The following is a 23,092-nucleotide window of genomic DNA, read 5'->3' as shown; positions in this document are numbered from 1 at the left end:
GCACTTTGGGAGGCTGAGGCAGGCAAATTGCCTGAGCTCAGGAGTTCGAGACCAGCCTGGGCAACATGGTAAAACCCCGTCTCTACCAAAATACAAAAAATTAGCCAGGCGTGGTCGTGGGTTCCTGTAGTCCCAGCTAGGAGGCAGAAGTTGCAGTGAGCCAAGATCGCACCACTGCACTCCAGCCTGGGCGACAGAGCAAGACTCTGTCTCAAAATAAAAAAAAAGAAAGAAAAAAGAAAAGAAAGCGGGTAAAAAAAAAAAAACGAATAAACTAAAACTGTATCGTCCTTCCTAATGTAAGGAATGCAAAAAGTCATCTGCTGTTACAAGTTTTTTGTTGCCACAGGCCCTTTTCCTTTTCAGTTGAAACCACAAGTTGACACCATAAACTGACAAAACCACAGCCCATTAAATGATATGTTTCTAAGATTTTCCTCTACACTCATGTAAAATAGGGTATTCTAACTGCTAGCATTCTTGCATCTATTTATTTTATATTACCAACCTAGAATTGTAAGAAACACAAGCAGCTAATGCCTCAAATATGGTCTACATGAACCAGTTAACTTATATTGCTGCTCCACATGCAAAAGTATTAATATTAGATAATTCATGAATTCGATGTTGCTTTATTTTACAAAGCAACACTGAATTAAATAATGCTTTCTACTTAGACCAAAAAAGAAAGGCAACTTTAAAGAAGGTCAATGTTTTGCTAACAAAACAAAGCCTTTGCACACAAGAGGCTATAGTACTTTTCCTGTCACAGAAATTCAGGCTTACAAAAAAAGAAAAAAGAAAGCCTAACAGGTGATCCTGTTGATTCCCTTGCAATCTAGGATTGGGCCTAACAGGAAACCTTATGCTTTTTATCTAATTTAGCTTCAATATCAAGTGATAGGGTATATACCAATCTCCCTTGAGAGAATGAGAGAACAAGGTATTTTGAATAGAATTTATCACAGTTTTTTCTAAGATTACTGCAGTCTTTCACTTTATATAAAATTGATACTAAAAATTCTGTAATTGTGACCAAAAAAAAAAAAAGAACATAAAAATAAGTCTATAAGACACATACTACAGATCAACTTTCCATGCAGGTCTATTCTTACCTTCAATATTTAAATTCCTACCCACTTCCCTCCCCGTAAAAACTCAATCTACGCCAACAAATTTTCAAAAGGAATATGAGCCCACTAAAAAACAAACTAGGGGCTGAGTTATCTGCTCTTTAAATCAAATGAGTCAGACTCCTTAAACATTTTGGGGGGTTGCGGTGGCTCACACCTGTAATTCCAGTACTTTGAGAGGCCGAGGCGGGCAGATCACTTGAGCCCAGGAGCTCGAGACCAGCCTGGGCAACATGGCAAAACCCCATCTCTACTAAAAATACAAAAATTAGCTGGGCATGGTAGTGCATGCCTATAATCCCAGCTACTCAGGAGGCTGAGGCACAAGAATCACTTGAACCTGGGAGGCAGAGGCTGAGATCCTGTCCTTGCACTCCAGCCTGGACAAGAGTGAGACTTTGTCTCAAAAAAAAAACCTTAAGAAAAATTTGATTGTAATATTACCACATAGAAATGCACATCGTTAAGTGCGCATCCTGACACATTTATATAAAATCAACATATCCACGTAATGACCATATACAGAACATTCCCAACACCCCAGAAGCACCCCTCGTGTCCCCTCTAGTCACTACTCACCCTAAAAAGTAACCACTATTTGACATTTATCACAAATCATTTTGCCTGTTCTTTTATTTTCGTGTCAAGTTTCTTTAGTCCAACAATGTCTCTCAGGCTCATCCATGCAACAGTATGCAATAGCAGCTTATTTTCATTACTGCAAAGTATTCCACTGTATAACTATATCACAATTTAGCTATCCATTCTACTCTTGATAGACATTTGTGATTTTTTCAGTTTGGGACATCATGAGCAATGCATTCATGAAAAGTTTCATACATGTCTTCTTGCGCACGTTTGCATATGTTTTTGTTGTATATATACCCAGGAGTTAATACAACTCCTAGATTAAGTCATAGAATATGCTTATGTTCAGCTTTACTAGAAAGTTTTCCCAAATGCTTCCATCAATTTGTCCTCCTGCCAACAATGTCTGAGAGCCTCTGTTTTTTTCATGCTTTACCAACACTAGCATGGTTGGTTTTTTGTTTGTTTCAGGCATTTATTTTAGTCATTCTGGTGGAAGTAAAACAGTATTCTCTCCAAGTCCATCATATCTAGAAGACACATGATCTACATATTTCTATTTCAGTCTCCAACAGAAAAGAAAATGGCAGGAATACCAGATCTAGTTTTCTTTTCTTTTCTTTTTTTTTTGAGACCGAGTCTCACTCTGTTGCCCAGGCTGGAATGCAGTGGAGCAATCTCTGCTCACTGCAACCTCTGCCTCCCGGGTTCAAGCGATTCTCCTCCTTCAGCCTTCTGAGTAGCCGGGATTACAGGCACCCGCCACTACGCCCAGCTAATTTTTGTATTTTTAGTAGAGACGGGGTTTCACCATGTTGGTCAGGCTGGTCTCAAACTCCTGACCTCAGGTGATCCAACTTCCTCAGCCTCTCCACACAAATATAGTCCACACAATCTCTTCAAACAAATATAGTCTCTTCCTTCTCTATAATCCCTCCAATGACACTAACGCAGCAGTTATTTGAGAATATCTTATTTCATCCTTAAGTGCCTAGCTCATGCTAACTACACACATGCTAACTACACACATGCTAACTACACACAAATAAATGCCTTTTCTACACACAAATAAATGTCTTTTCTATGCTACAAGTACATGGATGCTAGTAGGGCACTTTTCAGCTAGTGTGCATGCTATCCAAAAAGGGCAACTAGATCCTGAGGAATTGCAACATTTTTAATATTTTGCGAACTATCAACAAAGTAAGAAAAACTCAAAGTGTACCTCCCAACACAGACACAACAGTGAGCTAAAAATTGGACACAAAACAACCTAGAAATACTAGAGTTGTCCTGAGAGCAAATACCATACTATTTTGAGAACAGAAGATTAAGCTTTAGGTCAGGGCAAAGTTACGAAAACTAGATCTAGGCAAGGCATGGTGGCTCACGCCTGTAATCCCAGCACTTTGGGAGGCTGAGGAAGGTGGATCACTTGAGGTCAGGAGTTCGAGACCATCTTGGCCAACATGGCGAAACCCTGTCTCTACTAAAAATACAAAAATTAGCGAGGCGTAGGGGTGCGCGCCTGTAATCCCAGCTACTCAGGAGGCTGAAGGAGGAGAATCGCTTGAACCCAGGAGGCAGAAGTTGCAGTGAGCCGAGATCACTCCACTGCACTCCAGCCTGGGTAACAGAGTGAGACTCGGTCTCAAAAAAAAAAAAAAAGAAAACTAGATCTGATATTCCTGCCATGAGCTGGGACCCTCACAGTAGCTTATACCACTAGTGAAAGGGAGATCTAGGGGAAAAAAGAACACCTGCCAACAGAGGGCTTACCAAGAAACTTGTAGGTCAATGCCGGGAGATCAGAATTCAGAAAATTTGATACTACTTCCTTATTATCACTTGGATCTAGAATTCAAATTTACACTGTCCACGTGGTCAAGAAACCCTGAAAAAGCAAAGACATCCGCAATGAAGGAAAGCATCATTACCCTAGGATCTCAGAATCTCCACCACATAAATTTAACCAAATAGAGTTTATAGGACAAAAAAAAGTCCAAAATGGACAAAAAAACAAGTCTACTTCACAGAGTCTGTTGAAACTACAAATACATATTCAAACCCACAAGGAATCATCCTACACATATTTTTTTGAAAGCCTATATGAAAAGTATTTCAAAACTTAAAAAAAAAAAAAAAACCAAGGTCAGGCATAGTAGATCACATTTGCAATCCTAACACTTTGGAAGGCCAAGGTAAGGAAGGATCTCTTGAGCTCAAGAGTTCAAGACCAGCTTGGGCAATATAAGGAGATCCTATCTCTACAAAAAAAATTTTGAAAATTAGCAGGACATGGTGGCATGCACCTGTGGCCCCAGCTATTCGGGAGGCTGAGGTGGGAGGATCGCTTGAACCAGGAGGTTGAGGATGCAGTGAGCTGTGATCATACTACTGCACTCCAGCCTGGGTGACAGGGCAAGACCCTGTCTCAAAAAAAAAAGACAGAAAATGATGTAATCAAAATAGTAGTGGTGCCCTACTAGCACCCATGTACTTGTAGCACAGAAAAGGCATTCAACACCGAAAAGGCATTTATTTCTGTGTAGTTAGCATGAGCTAGGCACTTTAGTTAAGGATGAAATAAGATATTCTCAAATAACTGCTACATTAGTGTCACTGTCCCAAAAAAAAAAAAAAATGATGTAATCAAAATGAGCAGGGACAATGACAACAGATGCTAAAAAACATCCAGAGTTCCAATGCAATGCTTTGCAGCTGTAGAAATGAATAAGAAGCCACTTCATGGATACTGCTACCTACAGCCAGACTTCAGATGCCCTACCTGTGCCAAAGCCCAACCATAAAAACCCCATCCTGGCCAGGTGCAGTGGCTCATACCTGTAATCTCAGCACTTTGGGAGGCTGAGGCAGGCGGATGGATCATGAGGTCAGGAGTTTGAGACCAGCCTGGCCAACATAGTGAAACCCCATTTCTACTAAAAATACAAAAATTAGCTGGGCGTGGTAGCGCGTGCCTGTAATCCCAGCTACTGAGGAGGCTGAGGCAGGAGAATCGCTTGAACCCAGAAGGCAGAGGTTGCAGTGAGCCAAGATTGCCCCACTGGGCTCCTGCCTGGGTGACAGAGCAAGACTCTGTCTTAAAAAAAAAAAAAAAAAAAAACTGTATCCTGTGACATCTGACATCTTGTCCCTGGCAAATCCTGAACTCAGTATAAATGACTCCCAGTTTCCATAAACTGATAAAATTGATTGATTAGATAGATAGCAAATGTGGTCTTTTGGAAAAATGAATAATTCAGGGTTTGGTCAGAGAAACAGAACCACCAGGTCTTAAAAATACACCCTCTGCCCCCAGCACAAACACACACACACACACACACACACACACACACAATAAAGAACTTTCTGTAAGGCTATCTTTGCATCTGATGCTGGTGCTTAAAATCCACAGGGCCGCAGGTGAGACAGAAAGATGGATGTGGCAGAGAACAAGTAGGAGAGAGCAAGAAACAACGAGCTAGAAATCACACATACAAGCTTAAGTCCACAGGACAAACTGAACTCTGTATTAGTTCTTGTTGCCTCTAACCTTGATGGTATAGATGTCCTATGGAACCAAACCTCTTTGTCAAACAGCTAAACATATACCTGGCCCAGGAGTCAGCAGAGCTGAAGAAGATCAGGAAGGAGATCTAGGGGAGAGCTGAACAGTTGCAGTCCCATAAGCTGCTTCACTACAAAGAAGTGAGGTGACTCAACAGATAAGCAACAATGTATATAAGCAACAAAATGGCCACTCTCCAAATCTCCTACAGTAATCTCTCTTGTGCCCAACCTTACAAGAAAGACACAGGAAAGTGTAATCAAAGTATTTTGGGAGGCTAAGGCAGGTGGATCACTTGAGGTCAGGAGTTCAAGACCAGCCTGGCCAACATGGTGAAACCCCCACCTCTACTAAAATTTAAAAGAAAATGAGCTGGATGTGGTGGCACACACTTGTAGTTCCAGCTACTCAGGAGACTGAGGCAGGAAGAATCGCTTGAAGCCAGGAGACAGAGGTTGCACTGAGCCAAGATCACTCCACTGCACTCCAGCCTGGGCGACAGCAAGAGATTCCATCTCAAAAAAATAAAATAACTTTTAAAAATTAGAAAGATACAGGAAAGGAGTTTCTAGGCAATGTAGTTCAGCCTAGCTGACATAACATATAAGCCCACCATAGAAAGGTAAAAGATGGCATGAATACTGTGAAAGTGAAGACGGGTTTAGGGTCTAGAGGTGCAAAACAAGCAAGAAGGTCTTAAATATTGACTGAGGGCAAGTTTCAAATTTAATTTTGTTTTATCTCATTTACTCCCAGACTGCTTTAAAATCCATAATCTTTGTGTGCTCATTTGCTGTAATTCTAAGGGTTTCATATTTCCCATTTCATCTTCCAATTCTAGCTGGACTACAGATGTAGGTTTATGATTATCATGAGAAAACTAAGCTACAAAAGGACTATGAATGAGGAACTCTTTTCTATAATAGAAACGATTTCCAGGGTCCATTTTTAAGAAGGAAAAAGGCTGGGCACAGTGGCTCACATCTGTAATCCCAGCACTTTGGGAGGCCGAGGCAGGCAGATCACAGGTCAGGAGTTCGAGACCAACCTGGCCAACATAGTGAAATCCCATCTCTACTAAAAATACAAAAATTAGCCGGGTGTGGTGGCGCACGCCTGTAGTCCCAGCTACTTGGGAGGCTGAGGCAGGAGAATCACTTGAACCTGGGAGGTGGAGGTTGCAGTGAGCCAAGATGCACCATTGCACTCCAGCCTGGAAAACAGACCAAAATTCCATCTCAAAAAAGAAAAAAGATGAGTGGGTACAATATGGTATTTGTATAAAACATGAGAGAAAAAAATCTACCTACATTTGCATATTTTAAAAATCTATAAGGAAACAGGAAATTAGTAATTCTTACTTGTGAAAAGTAGGAAGGTGAAAGGTAGAGAATCAAAATGGGAAAATGAACTTTTTATTATATTGTCTCATAGTTCTTCATTTTATGGACCAATGTAAAAATTAATCTTTCAAAACTGCATTATAATGTAACTATTAAAAATTAAATTTAAAAAAGAACCAAACAGTTCTTTTTTTTTTGGAGACGGAGTCTGGTTCAGTCATCCATACTGAAGTGCAGTGGCGCGATCTCGGCTCACGCAACCTCCACCTCCTGGGTTCAAGTGATTCTGTGATTCTCGTGCCTCAGCCTCCCAGGTAGCTGGGACTACAGGCGCCACCACCATACCCGGCTAACTTTTGTATTTTTAGTAGAGACAGTGTTTCACCATGTTGGTCAGGCCAGTTTTGAACTCCTGACCTCAAGTGATCCACCCACCTCAGCCTCCCACAGTGCTGGGATTATAGGTGTGAGCCACCACACCTGGCCCACAATTTTCAAAAATGGAAATATCGTAGGAAAAACTGGGCAGGTTAAGTAACAGATTACACACAGCTAAGAAGAAAACTAGCAAACTAAAAGACAGATTTGAAGAAAATACCCATAATGGCATACAAAAAATATGAGATGGAAAATATAAAAGAGGTGAAAGTACATCATGCAGAATCATAAGTCCTAATCAAGGAACTACCAACACACGTCCTCCTGGATTTCAGAAATGCTATATATATCAGTGACTCCAGTGTACTTCTTGTTTCCCCATTTTTGAAAAAAGAGTCTATAGATGTTATCCAATGACTAACCAGCTATTATATGTTGGGTATATATACAGGAGCAGGTAAGTTCTCTCTGTGGTTCACACGTCTTCAGATCAAATGAAACTGTATTCATCAAGGAACTATATTCAAGGAACCTCACCAGAGAAGCTTCAGCCATACTTAGACTTAATTAAATGCTGTAGAGATAAGACTTTGGCTAGGCGTGGTGGCTCACGCCTGTAATCCCTTTGGGAGGCCAAGGTGGGTGGATCCCTTAAGGTCAGGAGTTCGAGACCAACCTGGCCAACACGGTGAAACCCTATTTCTACTAAAAATACAAAAATTAGCTGGCGTAGTGGTGGGCACCTGTAATCCCAGCTACTAGGGAGGCTAAGGCAGGAGAATCGCTTGAACCCGGGAGGCAGAGGTTGCAGTGAGCCATGATTGCACCACCGTACTCCAGACTCCAGACTGTCTCAAAAAAAAAAAAAAAAGAAAGGGACATGACTTTTGGGCAATCTTGGGAGGTAAGTATATCTGGCATGTGGAAAAATGAAAATAACTCATGGCCACAAAACACAAACTAAAATCTTTTTTTATATGTTCACAAATTCTTTAATGTTCCTCCCTTCAAAAGGGTGACCTTAATTCTCCTCCCTTGAGTGCAGGCTGGACTTGGTGGGTTGCTTCTAATAATAGAAGATGGTAGAAGTAATGTTCTATGATTTCCAAGATGAGGTTATAAAGAAGATAGTTACCACCTGGCATGCTTTGCTCTCTTTCTTCTCACTTCTCTCTCTAGGATTGCTCCCTTTGGGAGACACCAGCCACCATTCCATGAGGGCACTCTTGGAGAGGTCCAAATGGAAAGAATCTGAGGTTTCCACTAAAAGCCAACACTACCTTGCCAGCCATGTGAGTGAATCACCTTGCAAATGGATCCTCCAGCCCATCAGGTCTACAAATAACTGAAGCCTCAAGCTGACAACCTGACTGTAATCTCATAAAGTCAGAACTGACCAACTAGTTAGTTGCTCCTAAATATCTGACTCTCAGATGCTGAAATGATAAATGTGTATTGCTAATATCACCACACTAAATTTTGGGACAATTTTTATGCAACAATAGGTACAAAAATACAAGTGGTATTATCTTACAAATGCAAAATAGGCTTAACATTTACAACTCGGCCAGGCAAGGTGGTTCACGCCTGTAATCCCAGCACTTCAGGAGGCCAAGGCAGGTGGATCACAAGGTCAGGAGTTCAAGACCAGCCTGGCCAACATAGTGAAACCCTGTCTCTACTAAAAATACAAAAATTCGCCGGGCGTGGTGGCACACCCCTGTAATCCTAGCTACTCAGGATTCTGTAGCAGGAGAATTTCTTGAACCTAGGAGGGAGAGATGGCAGTGAGCCAAGATCGTACCATTGCACTCCAGCCTGGGTGACAAGAGCGAAACTCTGTCTCAAAAAAAAAAAAAAAAATTAAAACTCAATCACTGTAATTCTCCGTATTAAGAAAACACACAGGCCAGGTGCAGTGGTTTAGACCTGTAATCCCCACACTTTGGGAGGCCAAGGCAGGTGGATCACGAGGTCAGGAGCTTGAGCCAATATGGTGAAACCCCGTCTCTACTAAAAATACAAAATTTAGTCAGGTGTGGTGGCGTGCGCCTGTAGTCCCAGCTACTTGGGAGGCTGAGGCAGAAGAATCACATCACTTGAACCCGGGAGGCGGAGGTTGCAGTGATCAGAGATTGTGCCACTGCACTCCAGCCTGGGAGACAGAGCAAGACCCCGTCTAAAAAAAAAAAAAAATGAAACTTAGAAAATGAAACTTAAAAAGCAATATTCAGTGAACTATGATGGCATCACTGCACTCCAGCCTAGGCAACAGAGTGAAGCCTTGTCTCAACAAATAAAAAATAAAAAGAATACAAAGCAATCCTGTGAGATGGAAAAAGTTGTAGAGAGCTGTTACACAACAATACACATATAGTTAACACTACTGTACTGCATACTTAAAATGATGTATGTAATGATGGTAAGTTTTATGTTTTTTTAACCGCTTTCTTTTTTTTTTTGGAGACAACCTCACTCTGTTACCCAGGCTAGAGTACAGTGGCATAAACATGGCTCAGAGCAGGCTTAACATCCTGGGCTCAAGTTATCTTTCTGCTTCAGCCTCCCGAGTAGCTGAGACCACAGGCATGTGTCACCATACCGCACTAATTTAAAAAAATTAAAAAATTTTTTTTCTTTGTAGAGCCAGGGTCTTGCCATGTTGCCAGGGCTGTGGTGTTAAACTCCTGGCTACCTTCCAATGAGAGGCAGGACATCAACATTTCTCATCCTGCCCCCAGCTACCTGTCGCTGAGCCTAAGTTCTGGCAAGCATTGCCAGAGGAATGGGCTTCCTTCTTAACATCCCCCACTTGGGAGAACAGAGGCTCCATGATGGGGACAGCAACAATGAAAGGAGTGTGTCTATGATCACCCATGTCCTGGCACCATTTCCCATATTTATTTTAAAAACATGAATCTACACATTAAGGAAGCTCAATAAACTCCAAGTAGGATAAATGCAAAGAGAGCCACAATGAGACACATCACAATAAAAATGCTGAAACCCAAAAAAAAAAAAAAAAAACCTTGAAAGGGAAAAATGGCTCATTACTTACAAGGAAAACTCAGTAAGATTAACAGTTGAGTTTCTAATAGAAACAATGAAAACCAGAAGGCAGTGGATAGCATATTCAAAAGTGCTCAAAGGAAGAAAAAATGTTTTTCAAAAATCCTATATCCAACAAAGCTATCTTCTAACACTGAAGGTGAAATAAACCTTCCGAGACAGACAAAAACAGAGAATTTGTTGCCAGTGGATCCAGCTTACAAGAAATACTAAAGAAATCTCGGGCCAGGTGCGGTGGCTCACGCCTGTAATCCCAGCACTTTCGGAGGCCGAGGCAGGTGGATCACGAGGTCAGGAGATCAAGACCATCCTGGTTAACATGGTGAAACCCCGTCTCTACTAAAAATGCAAAAAATTAGCAGGGCGTGGTGGCGGGCACCTGTAGTCCCAGCTACTTGGGGAGGATGAGGCAGGAGAATGGCATGAATCCGGCAGGCAGAGCTTGCAGTGAGCTGAGATCACACCACTGCACTCTATCCTGGGTGACAGAGCGAGACTCCGTCTTGGCCGGGTGCAGTGGCTTACGCCTGTAATCCCAGCACTCTGGGAGGCCGAGGCAGGTGGATCACATGAGGTCCGGAGTTCGAGACCAGCCTGACCAACGTGGAGAAATCCCGTCTCTACTAAAAATACAAAATTAGCCAGGCGTGGTGGCGCACACCTGTAATCCCAGCTACTCCAGAGGCTGAGGCAGGAGAATCACTTGAACCTGGGAGGCAGAGGTTGCTGTGAGCCGAGATCGCGCCATTGCACTCCAGCCTGAGTAGCAAAAGCAAAACTCCATCTCAAAAAAAAAAAAGAAAAAGAAAAAGTAAACACAGACTAGACAGTAAATTATTTTATATTATTATTGTTAATTGTTACAGATGACAATGGTATAATGGTTGGGTTTCTTCAAAAGTTTATCTGGGCCAGGCACAGTGGCTCATGCCTGTAATATCAGCACTTTGAGAGGCTGAAGCGGGTAGATCACTTGAGGTCAGGAGTTCGAGACCAGCTTGGCCAACATGGCGAAGCCCTGTCTCTACTAAAAATACAAAAATCAGTCAGGTGTGGTGGCACACACTTGTAATCCCAGCTACTCTGGAGGCTAAAGAGGAGGACTGCTTGAACTCAGGAGGCGGAGGTTACAGTGAGTCCAGATCGTGCCGCTGCACTCCAGCCTGGGTGACAGAGCAAGACTCCCCCTCAAAAAAAAAAAAAAAAGTTTATGTGGGATGCCAGGCGTGGTCGCTCAAGCTGTAATTCCAGCACTTTGGGAGGCCAAGGCAGGAGGATTGCTTAAGCCCAGGAGTTTGAGACCAGCCTGGGTAACATCATGAGGCCCCATCTCTACAATGGGAATGACAGTGCACACCTGTGGTCCTTGCTACCTGGGAGACTGAGGCAGGATTGCTTGATCCCAGAAATTCCAGGCTGTAGTAAGCTATGATCGAAACACTGCACTCCAGCCTGGGCAACTGAGTGAGGTTCTATCTCAAAAAAAAAAGGTTAAATAGAAGACTTTAGGAAAAAATTAATAAAAGTAGAAAGCATAACTAAAAACAAATGGCAAAATGTGGGTAATTATTGAAACTGTGTAATAAGTAGGTACACAGGGAATCATTATTACACATCTCTGTGTATATTTTAAAGTCTTTGAAAATATATTTGAGGCCAGGCATGGTGGCTCATGCCTGCAAATACAGTACTTTGGGAGGCCAAGGCAGCTGAATCACTTGAGGCCAGGAGTTCGAGACCAGCCTAGTCAACATGGCGAAACCCCGTCACTACTAAAAATACAAAAAATTAGCCAGGCGTGGTAGCACACACCTGTAGTCCCAGGTACTCTGGTGGCTGAGGCAGAATCGCTTGAACACGAGAGGCAGAGGTTGCAGCGAGTCAAGATCACACCACTGTACTCCAGCCTGGACCACAGAATGAGACTCCATCTCAAAAAAAAAAAAAATTAATTAAATTTAAATTTTAATAAAAACAAGAGGCCGGTCGCGGTGGCTCACACCTGTAATCCCAGCACTTTGGGAGGCCAAGGCCGGTGGATCACAAGGTCAGGAGTACAAGACCAGCCTGGTCAACACGGTGGAACCCCGTCTCTACTAAAAATAAAAAAAAATTAGCCAGGCATGGTGGCACATGCCCGTAGTCCCAGCTACTCAGGAGGCTGAGGCAGGAGAATCACTTGAACCCGGGAGGCTGAGGCTGCAGTGAGCTTAGACCATACCATTGCACGCCAGCCTGAGTGACAGAGCGAGACTCCGTCTCAAAAAAAATAAATAAATAAATAAAAGATTCTGTAATAGCTCCTTTTAGTGGAGACGGGGTTCCACCACGTTGGCCAGGCTGGTCTTGAACTCCTGAACTCGTGATCCATCTGCCTCGGCCTCCCAAAGTGCTGGGATTACAGGCGTGAGCCCCCACACCCGGCCTATTAAAGAATCTTAAATCTCCCCTCCATAACAGGAAAGACATGGGAAAAATCAAAAGAAACCAGAGGGCCAGGCATGGTGGTGAACACCTGTAATCCCAGAGCTTTGGGAGGCCAACGAAGGAGAACTGCTTGAGGCAAGGAGTTTGAGACTAGCCTGGGAAACATAGCCAGACCCCATCTATACAAAAAATTTAAAAATTAGCCAGGCATGTAGAAGGAATGCTTGAGCCCAAGAGTTGGATGTGGCAGTGAGCCTTTGCACTCAGGCCTGGGCAACTGAGCAACACTGTCTCTTAAAAAGAAAGAAACAAACAAGAAAAGTTAGGGGCACTGAACTTAAAACCCAAGAAGACATTTCAAAGTTTCATTTGAGCTAATTTAAAGGTGTGTAAATATCCACTACAATATAAGGTTAGGGGCCTGGCACAGTGGCTCAACGCATGTAATCCCAGCACTTTGGAAGGCCAAGGTGGGCAGATCACTTGAGGCCAGGAGTTCAAGACCAGTCTGGCCAACATGGCGAAACCCCATCTCTACAAAAAATACAAAAATCAGCCAGGCGTGTTGGCATGCACTTGTAATCCCAGCTACTCAGGAGACTGAGACACAAGAATAGCTTGAACCCAGGAAGTGCAGGTTGCAGTGAGCTGAGACTGTACCACTGCACTGCAGCCTGGGTGACAGAGCGAGACTCTGTCATAAAAAAAAACAAAAAAAAAACCCGGCTGGCGCAGTGGCTCACACCTGTAATGCCAGCACTTTGGGAGGCCGAGGTGGGTGGATCACTGGAGGTCAGGAGTTCAAGATCAGCCTGACCAACATGGCGAAACCCCATCTCTACTAAAAATACAAAATTAGCTGAGCATGCTGGCACATGCCTGTAATCCCACCTACTCCGGAGGCTGAGGCAGGTGAATCACTTGAACCCTGAAGGTGGAGGTTGCCGTGAGCCGAGATCATGCCATTGCACTCCAGCCTGGGTGACAAGGGTGAAACTCCATCTCTAAAAAAAAAAGGGGCAGGGGGGAATCTGCATGAACTCACAGAACCAATACTGCCAATGCTGTAGGTAGTACTGTAGAGTCAGGATTTTAAATAAAGTTATTCCAGAGTCCACATTCTTACATTCTTTGTTTGTTTTTGTTTGTTTGTTTTGAGACGGAGTCTCACTCTGTTGCCCAGGCTGTAGTGCAGTGGCGCAATCTCAGCTCACTTGCAACCTCCACTACCCAGGTTCAAACAATTCTCCTGCCTCAGCCTCCCAAGTAGCTGGGACTATAGGAATGTGCCACCATGCCCAGTTTCACCATTTGGCCAGACTGGTCTCAAACTTCTGACCTAAGGTAATCCGCCCACCTCAGCCTCCCAAAGTTCTGGGGTTACAGGCGTGAGCCACTGCACCTGGCCCCAGGGTCCATGTTCTTTTTTTTTTTTTTGGAGACAGAGTCTCAGCCGGGCATAGTGGCTCAGGTCTGTAATCCCAACACTTTGGGAGGCCAAGGTGGGAGGATTATTTGAGGTCAGGAGTTCAAGACCAGCCTGGCCAACATGGTGAAACCCCATCTCAACTAAAAATACAAAAATTAGCCGGGCATGGTGGTGGGCCTGTAGTCCCAGCTACTCTACTTGGGAGGCTGAGGCAGGAGAATCGCTTGAACCTGGGAGGCGGAGAATGCAGTAAGACGAGATCACGTCACTCCGGCCTGGGCGACAGAGCAAGACTCTGTCTCAAAAAAAAAAATTGAGATGGAGTCTTGCTCTGTCGCCAGGCTGGAGTGCAGTGGCATGATCTCAGCTCACTGCAACCTCCACCTCCCGGGTTCAAGCAATTCTTCTGCCTCAGCCTCCTGAGTAGCTGGGATTACAGGCATGTGCCACCGTGCCCAGATAAATTTTTTTTTGTATTTTTAGTAAAGACGGGGTTTCACCATATTGGCCAGGCTGGTCTCGAACTCCTGACCTTGTGATCTGCCCACCTCGGCCTCCCACATTGCTGGGATTACAGGCGTGAGCCACCTCACCCAGCCAGAGTCCACATTCTTAACCACTCTTTGCTCTACAGGAAATCCTACCTACCACTACATCCTATAATAATGAGCTGTTCAATAAACTGGTAAAGTCAAGAGAAAGGATGCTTCTGTTATAATTATGCTCTTTTAACATTATGATTTTCAGTCAAAAATGCTGAAAAACATACTATCAAAAATTGGAAGCAACCAACTGGAAGCAAACATACTATCAAAAATTGGAAGCAACCTACTATCCTTCAGGAGGTGAATGGATAAATTGTGGTCATCCAGACGATGGAATATTATTCATCCATAAGAAGAAGTGAGGTACCAAGCCACAAAAGAAACTTGAATACTATTACAAAGTGAAGAAACCAATCTGAAAAAACTACATATTGTATCATTCCAATTGTATGACATTCTGGAAAAGGCAAAACTATAGAGACAACAGATCAATGGTTGCCAGAGGGTGGGGGAAGGGAAGAATGAAAAGGCCGAGCACAGAGGATTTTTAGGCCAAACTACTCTGTACAATACTGTAATGGTAGATACATGTCATTACAAATTTGCCCATACCCCTACAATGTACAACACCAACAGTGAACTCTAATATATAACCTATGAACTTTGGGTGAGAAGGACAAGTTAATGGAGGTTCATCAATTGTAATAACTGTGCCATTCTGGTGGGAGATATTTTACTTAGCATTAGGCATTTGTCCAAACCCACAGAACTGTTATTTGGTTTTATTCAACATAGAATCTCTGTGTTAATCAATAGAAAAAGAGTGAACCCTAATGTAAACTACGAACTTTAATAATATATCAGGCCAGGCGTGGTGGCTCATGCCTGTAATACCAGCACCTTGGAAGGGTGACGCATGAGGGTTGCTTGAGATCAGCCTGGGCAACACAAGATGAAGTTTTGTAGAGACTCCATCTCTACCAAAAAAAAAAAAAATTAAATTAACGATAAATAATAATGTATCAATATTGCCTTGTCAGTTGTAACAAATATGCCAGACTAATGCAATATGTTAATAGGGCAAAATTGGTTGAGGACCCTCTGTACTTTCTGTTAAATTTTTCTGCAAACCTAAAACTCTTCTAAAAACTAAAGTCTATTAATTTTTTTTCTCAATACTGAGGAAATGAGTTAGTTGAGAGCTACCGGGGGTCAACTCTGCCCTCATGAGAGGAAAGCCTGGTTGAAAATAAAGCCCAAAAGCAGTACACAGAGCCAGTACACAAAGAGATAAAAACAGTGCCGAGATAATATCAAATGAGCACTGGATCCAATTGGGCCAGAGACCAGTTGCACACTGGATTTGTCACAGTTAAATGAATCTATTAAATCTCACTTTTGCTTTAAAAAAAAAAACACAGATGATGCATACACGCACATTACAGCCATCTTCTGCAAAAACATCTCTCATAGGAGCTAGGGTTATAGCATACAGAAAACCAGTGCAGTTAATGGGTCTACATACAGGCTTGGATAAGGCAATATGGGAGCAATCTGTACTACCTTGGCCTTTGCTTCTTAGCATTAAAACTAGTGCCTCCACGCTACACTACAGGAGTGTCACTGGGGCTGCTGGTAAACTTTAGACACAGCATAATCCTACTATGAATTAGGTGAGATCTCAATGTTTTCAAAAAGTTTCAAGAAATGTTTTTAAAAGATGTAGGTAATTTCATTTCAAAAATCCATCCAAAGAATGCTCTGGACACTAATGATTTTTTTAAATTGATGAATGTTTTACCGCATATTTGCAGGTTTTTTGAAAAGCTGTAATTGTTTTTTTTTTCGGGGGGCCGGGGGACAGAGTTTCACTCTTGTTGCCCAGGCTGGAGTGCAGTGGTGTGATCTCAGCTCACCGCAACCTCTGCCTCCCGGGTTCAAGTGATTCTCCTGCCTCAGCCTCCCGAGTAGCTGGGATTACAGGCATGCGCCACCACGCCTGGCTAATTTTTGTATTTTTACTAGAGACAGGGTTTCTCCATGTTGGTCAGGCTGGTCTTGAATACCCGACCTCATGAGATCCACCCGCCTCAGCCTCCCAAAGTGCTGGGATTACAGGCATGAGCCACCGCACCCGGCCTGAAAAGCTGTAATTTTAAAACACTACACAAGATAAACGGCCTTCCCATGTTGACAACTATCTCTAAAAAATTCTATTTAGGTTTTCAGAACATTTTAATTATTTTCATTAATTACTGCTCATAGCTAACCTAAAATGTATAATCCTGATTTCTAAGAAAAGAATATGTAGGTCAATGGCCAAAATATATTTAGATAGATATATTTAGAAGAGTTTCTGAATTTCCAACCTGCCTGTCAGGATAAGACTAGATCATGCTACACAAGTAGCCTTCTTCAACCAAATGTAAAAGTTCTGAATGTCTGTATCTTTACAAAAGATAAATTAGGTTATACACATTTAAAAGATAAGGTTTTCTTTTTTTTCCTTTTTTGAAACAGTGTCTCACTCTGTCACCCAGGCTAGAGGGCAGGGGCATGATCATCACTCACTGCACCGTCAAACCCTCAGGCTCAAGCGATCCGCCCACCTTGGTGTCCCAAGTAGTTGGGACTACAGGCACACGCCACCAAGCCCAGATAATTTTTTATAGAAACAAGGATTTCACTATGTTGCCCAGACTGGTAACAAACTCTACCCACCCTGGTCTTGCAAACTGCAGGGATTACAGACATGAGCCACCACACCTGGCCAAAGATAAGGTTTTATCTGGGCATCATAGCATGTGCCTGCAGTACCAACTATTCAGGAGGCTATGGCAGAGGATCACTTGAACCCAAGAAATTTAAGGCCAGCCTGGGTAACATAATGAGACCCCATCTCTTTAAATAATTTTTTTTAAAAAAATGTTTTAATACAGACTCCTTTAAAGTAAGTTTTCCTAATGTATTTGAAGGTTGCTATTTAGAATTTGGTTGCCCACAAATATACAAGAATACACCTTTTGTGTAAATAAAAGCACATCTACATTTCACACGTAAGAAGGGGAACAAAACAGCTCCTTGCCTTGACCTATACTTTCCCTATACATGTTTCCTTCCAATTAGAATAAACTTTGATTTTTTTTTTTTTTTTTTTTTTTTGAGACAGAGTCTCGCTCTTTCACCCAGGCTGGAGTGCAGTGGCATAATCTTGGCTCACGGCAATCTCCGCCTCCCAGGTTGAGGCGATTCTCCCACCTCAGCTTCCTGAGTAGCTGGTATTCGAGGCACCGGCCACCACGCCTGGCTAATTTTTTTATTTTTAATAGTGATGGGGTTTCACCATTTAGTCCAGGCTGGTCTCGAACTCCTGACCTCAGATGATCCACCGGCCTCGGCCTCCCAAAGTGCTGGGATTACAAGCGTGAGCCACCCCGCACCCGGTCAACTTTGATTTTTTTTTGAAGCCCAGATACGTGTCACTCAAATCTCATCAGCAGCACCATTTGCCCTCATTAGGCTCCAGATCTTTCAACATACCAAGATCTTTTCTGACTCAGGATCTTGAACTCCTGGGCTCAAGTGATCCCCCGGCCTCTGCCTCCCAAAATGCTGAGATTACAGGCATAAGCCACTGCGCCCAGCCAACGTTTTGATTTTTTAAAAGATAAGTTGACATTTCAAAATCTTATATTTTTATGTTAATAATTCCCTAACCATTTAAAATTTTTGCCAGGCATGGTGGCTCACACCTGTAATCTCCAGCACTTTGGGAGGTCAAGGTAGGAGGATTGCTTGAGCTCAGGAGTTCGAAACCAGTGTAGGCAACATAGTGAGACCTCGTCCCTACTAAAAATAAGAAAAACAAGCTGGGCCACCACATGTGGTGGCTCATGCCTGTAATCCCAGCACTTTGGGAGGCCGAGGTGGGTGGATCATGAGGTCAGGAGTTCGAGACCAGCCTGGCCAACATGGTGAAACCCCATCTCTACTAAAAATACAAAAAAGTAGCCAGGCACGGTGGTGTGCGCCTGTAGTCCCAGCTACTTGGGAGGCTGAGGCAGGAGAATCACTTGAACCTGGGAGGTGGAGGTTACAGTGAACCGAGATGGTGCCACTGCACTCCAGCCTGGGCAATAGGGTAAGGCTCTGTCTCAAAAAAAAAAAGAAAAAGAAAAAAGAAAAATAAGTTGGGCCTCATGGTGCAATGCCTATAGTCTCAGCTACTCAGAAGGCTGAGACAGGCGGATCGCCTGAGCCAGGGAGGTCAATGCTGCAGGCAGCCACGATTATGCCACTGCACCAAGCCTGGGCAACAGAGTGAGATCCTTTCCGAAAAAAAAAAAAATATATATATATATATACATATATATATATTTTTTCTTTTTAAATATGATTTAGGCTGGGCGTTGAGGCTCACACCTGTAATCCCAGCACATTGGCAGGCTGAAACAGGTGGATCACCTAAGGTCAGGAGTTTGAGACCAGCCTGGCCAACATGGTGAAACCCAGTCTACTAAAAATACAAAAGTTGGCAGGGCATGGTGGTAGACGCTTGTAATCCCAACTACTCAGGAGCCTGAGGCAGGAGAATCACTTGAACCCGGGAAGAGGAGGCTGCCGTGAGCCAAGATCACGCCACTGCGCTCCAGCCTAGGCAACAAGAATGAGACTCCACCTCAAAAAAAAAAAAAAAGAAAAATGATTTTAGGGGCTGGGCGTGGTGGCTCACGCCTGTAATCCCAACACTTTGGGAGGCCAAGGTGGGCGGATCATGAGGTCAGGAGATCAAGACCATCCTGGCTAACATGGTAAAACCCCATCTCTATTAAAACTGCAAAAAATTAGCCGGGCATGGTTGGCAGGTGCCTGTAGTCCCATCTACTCAGGAGGCTGAGGCAGGAGAATTGCTCGAACCCAGGAGGCGGAGGTTGCAGTGAGCCCAGATCACACCAGTGCACTCCAGCCTGGGTGACAGAGCGAGACTCTGTCTCAAAAAAAAAAATTAATTAATTAATTAATTATATATATTTAATTAATTATATATATATATATATATGATTTTGGCCAGGCGCGGTGGCTCACGCCTGTAATCCCAGCACTTTGGGAGGCCTATGCAGGTGGATCACCTGAGGTCAGGAGTTCCGAAACCAACCTGGCCAACATGGTGAAACCCCATCTCTACTAAAAAAACAAAAACTGGCCAGGCGTAGTGGCAGGCACCTATAATCCCAGCTGCTCAGGAGGCTGAGACAGGAGAATCACTTGAACCCGGGAGGCAGAGGTTGCAGTGAGCCAAGACTGCGCCATTGAACTCCAGCCTGGGCAACAAGAGCGAAACTCTGTCTCAAAAATATATATACATGAGATTTTAAAGGACAAAATCTGTACAAGTGGACAGTTACTCTTTACGTCAGTTACTCTTGCCTGACATTATCTGCCAAGGCATCATAAAAACAGCATGTGCCCTTCAAATAGGTATAATAATACTAGGCTTACAAAAAACTTCCATACTGTGCTTACTTAAAATTATGCTCAATGTATGCCAAATGGTTAATCAATAACAGAAAAACTATGCCATACACGGAGGGAAGAGGGAGTTATTAAGCAAGGGAGTTACTTAGCGAGGGAGTTACAGTTTAGCCTCACAGCAGTTTAGTCTAAACAAATTTTTTAAGTTATTTTTTTAATAGGCTTAGCTTGAAAACCCAAAAACTGTCAGCTGGCTTACAGTTTAAATATTAAACCATGTATGTTTATTACTGAATCTATTATTCAAAAATGATGTACTATCCTAGCACCAAAAATCAAGGAAACTGGGCACTTCTCGTATGAATAAAACTTTAAATAAACCGAAGTCAAGAGATCACAAACAAGAATATAGTTAACTCCAAGAAAATAAAAATTTCTGCCTTTAAGACAGTTATTGGCCGGGCACGGTGGCTCACGCCTATAATCCCAGCACTTTGGGAGGCCAAGGCGGGCGGATCACCTGAGGTCGGGAGTTGGAGACCAGCCTGACCAGCATGGTGAAACCTGTGTCTACTAAAAATACAAAAATTAGCCAGGCGTGGCGGTGTGCACCTGTAATCTCAGCTACTCGGGAGACTAAGGCAGGAGAATTGCTTGAACCCAGGAGGTGGAGGGTGCAGTAAGCCAAGATGACACCACTGCACTCCAGCCTGGGCAACAAGAGCGAAACTCCATCTAAAAAAAAAAAAAAAAGTAGTAAGTTCTTTAATAGTTGGGAGTAAGGTTAAAAAAACAAAATTTGGCCAGGCACAGGGGCTCATGCCTGTAATCCCAGCACTCTGGGAGGCCGAGGCGGGTGGATCACGAGATCAGGAGTTCAAGACCATCTTGGCTAACACAGTGAAACCTCCTCTCTACTAAAAATACAAAAACAAAATTAGCTGGGCGTGGTGGTGGGCGCCTGTAGTCTCAGCTACTCGAGAGGCTAAGGCAGGAGAATGGTGTGAACCCAGATGGTGGAGCTTGTAGTGAGCCGAGATCGCACCACTGCACTCCAGCCTGGGCAACAGAACGAGACTCCGTCTCAAAAAAAAAAAAAAAAAAAAAATCACCAGTTGGGTGTGGTGGCTCACTCCTGTAATCCCAGCACTTTGGGAGGCCAAGGCGGGCGAATCATGAGGTCAAGAGATTGAGACCATCCTCGCCAACATGGTCAAACCCAATCTCTACTAAAAATACAAAAATCAGACGGGCATGGTGGCGCGCAACTGTAGTCCCAACCACTTGGGAGGCTGAGGCAGGAGAATCACTTGAACCTGGGAGGTGGAGGCTGCAGTGAGCCAAGATAGCACCACTGCACTCCAGCCTGGTGACAGAGCAAGACTTCGTCTCAAAAAAAAAAAAAAAAAATTCATGATAATCAGCTGTGCATCTTTAAAAACCACTCTCCATAAACTTTTAAATCAATCAATAAAAATAATAAAACAAAAACACTCTCTTAGCTCTTTGTGAAAGTTTGCCTATTCTATACCTAAACACTTAAAAAAAATGCCCCCCTCCCTGTCCAAAATGCCCAACTTAAGGTATTTTCGAAGTTTTGCCTGTTTTTTTGTTTTTATTGTTTGAGACAGGGTCTCACTCAAGTTGCCCAGGCTGCAGTGCAGTGGCACGATCTCAGCTCACAGCAACCTCCGCCTCCTGGGTTCAAGCGATTCTCCTTCCTCAGCCTCCTGAGTAGCTGAGATTACCAGTGCATGCCAGCACGCCCAGCTAATTTTTTTATTTTTAGTAGAGTCGGGGTTTCATCATGTTGGCCAGGCTGGTCTCAAACTCCTGACCTCAAGTGATCTGCCCGCCCAGGCCTCACAAAGTACTGGGATTACAGGCATGAGCCACCACGCCCGGCCTTACCTGGTTTTTTAAATAAAAACTAGAATTGAGGATAGGGAATATGCAGACTGGAAAACAAGAGACAAATTGCAATGCATGAAGATAAAACTAGAATGAAGCAGGGCTTTCAAACATTTTTGTGGACCTACTTCCTGCTGGCTTTAGCAATTGCCACAAAAAGACTTAAAAGTTATTTCAGTTAGACAAGTTGGCTAGCACAGTAGAAAGCTATGACAATGGTGGAAGACAATCACAATACTAGTAATCATCCAAGAAAATTAACACCTAACAATTATTACCTGATTTTTCTGACTGTGGCACATGTGCACACACAGAGCAATCGAGGAAATTTAAGCCCAAGAAGTTAAGAGTTAACTTTATACATGAGGGAGGACAATAAATAGCATACTATAAGAAAGACAACTGAAAAGAAACAAATTATGCCTAAATGTTTTTACTTACTCCCTCAGCCCTCTATGTTGCATCTCCCATGAAAACAGAGATCATACTCAGTATCAGTTCACTCACAGTTCCTAACACATAATCAATATCTGGTATTTGTTGAATTGATCAACTGAGTCTTTTAAACCAAGACCACTAATGAAACAACTTGTATGCTTAAAAGTACTATTCATTTGTATATGAAAATATATTCCATTACATAGAATCAACATGATTTCTCACAGAGTAACTCCCCTTTTCTCTTTCTACATAAAACCTAAGACAAAAACTGACTCAACTGCTAATAGCCTAGTAAAGCTGTTTCCTTACATTTAGAATACTGCATGTAAAGTGACTGTGTATCTATACGCAAATATGCAAGAATCAGGCACTATGAAACTAAATATCTTCAGCTACATAACCACAAAATGAGGTAGAAAGCAGTATCTTACTAAAATTCAAATGAAGGCCCCTCTCCTCACACATTCAATTCTACGAAGAGACTCCATTGCACTCATAATACTCATCTTCCTAAATCTTTTTTGTTGTTGTTGTTAGAGACAGGGTCTCATTTCTATCACCCAGGCTAGAGTGTAGTGGCACAATCACAGCTCATTGCAGCCTCACCTTCCTAGGCTCAGGTGATTCTCCCATCTCAGCTTCCTGAGTAGCTGGGACTACAGCCGCATGCCACCAAGCCAGGCTAATTTTCGTATTTTTAGAAGAGACGGAGTTTCACCATGTCACCCAGTCTGGTCTCAAACTCCTGTATTTAAGCCATCTGCCCGCCTTGGCCTCCCAAAGTG

At 43.1% G+C, this 23,092-nt stretch overlaps 1 protein-coding gene across 8 annotated transcripts in view; it reads right to left on the bottom strand.

The window, feature by feature from the left end:
• Nucleotides 1-23,092, bottom strand: part of ARK2N (arkadia (RNF111) N-terminal like PKA signaling regulator 2N) — a 95,955-nt gene that overhangs the window by 61,745 nt on the left and 11,118 nt on the right. For 2 of the 8 annotated variants that reach the window (XM_063653624.1, XM_063653626.1), the window contains exons 1-2: nt 11,895-12,008; nt 3,501-3,615 (exon numbers count right to left, since the gene is read on the bottom strand). The exons of 4 other annotated variants lie outside the window; for them this stretch is intronic. The gene's annotated coding sequence lies outside the window, so the exon portion shown is untranslated. Of the gene's footprint in view, nt 1-3,500; nt 3,616-11,894; nt 12,009-23,092 lie in introns of those variants that run through there. 2 more of the 8 variants (XM_054460468.2, XM_054460466.2) reach the window with 1 other exon arrangement.

The sequence above is a fragment of the Pongo pygmaeus genome, chromosome 17 (assembly GCF_028885625.2).
Source record: "Pongo pygmaeus isolate AG05252 chromosome 17, NHGRI_mPonPyg2-v2.0_pri, whole genome shotgun sequence".
Taxonomy (NCBI): domain Eukaryota; kingdom Metazoa; phylum Chordata; class Mammalia; order Primates; family Hominidae; genus Pongo; species Pongo pygmaeus.
The sequence above is the reverse complement of the archived record's forward strand: the minus strand, read 5'-3'. Positions and strand labels throughout refer to the sequence as shown.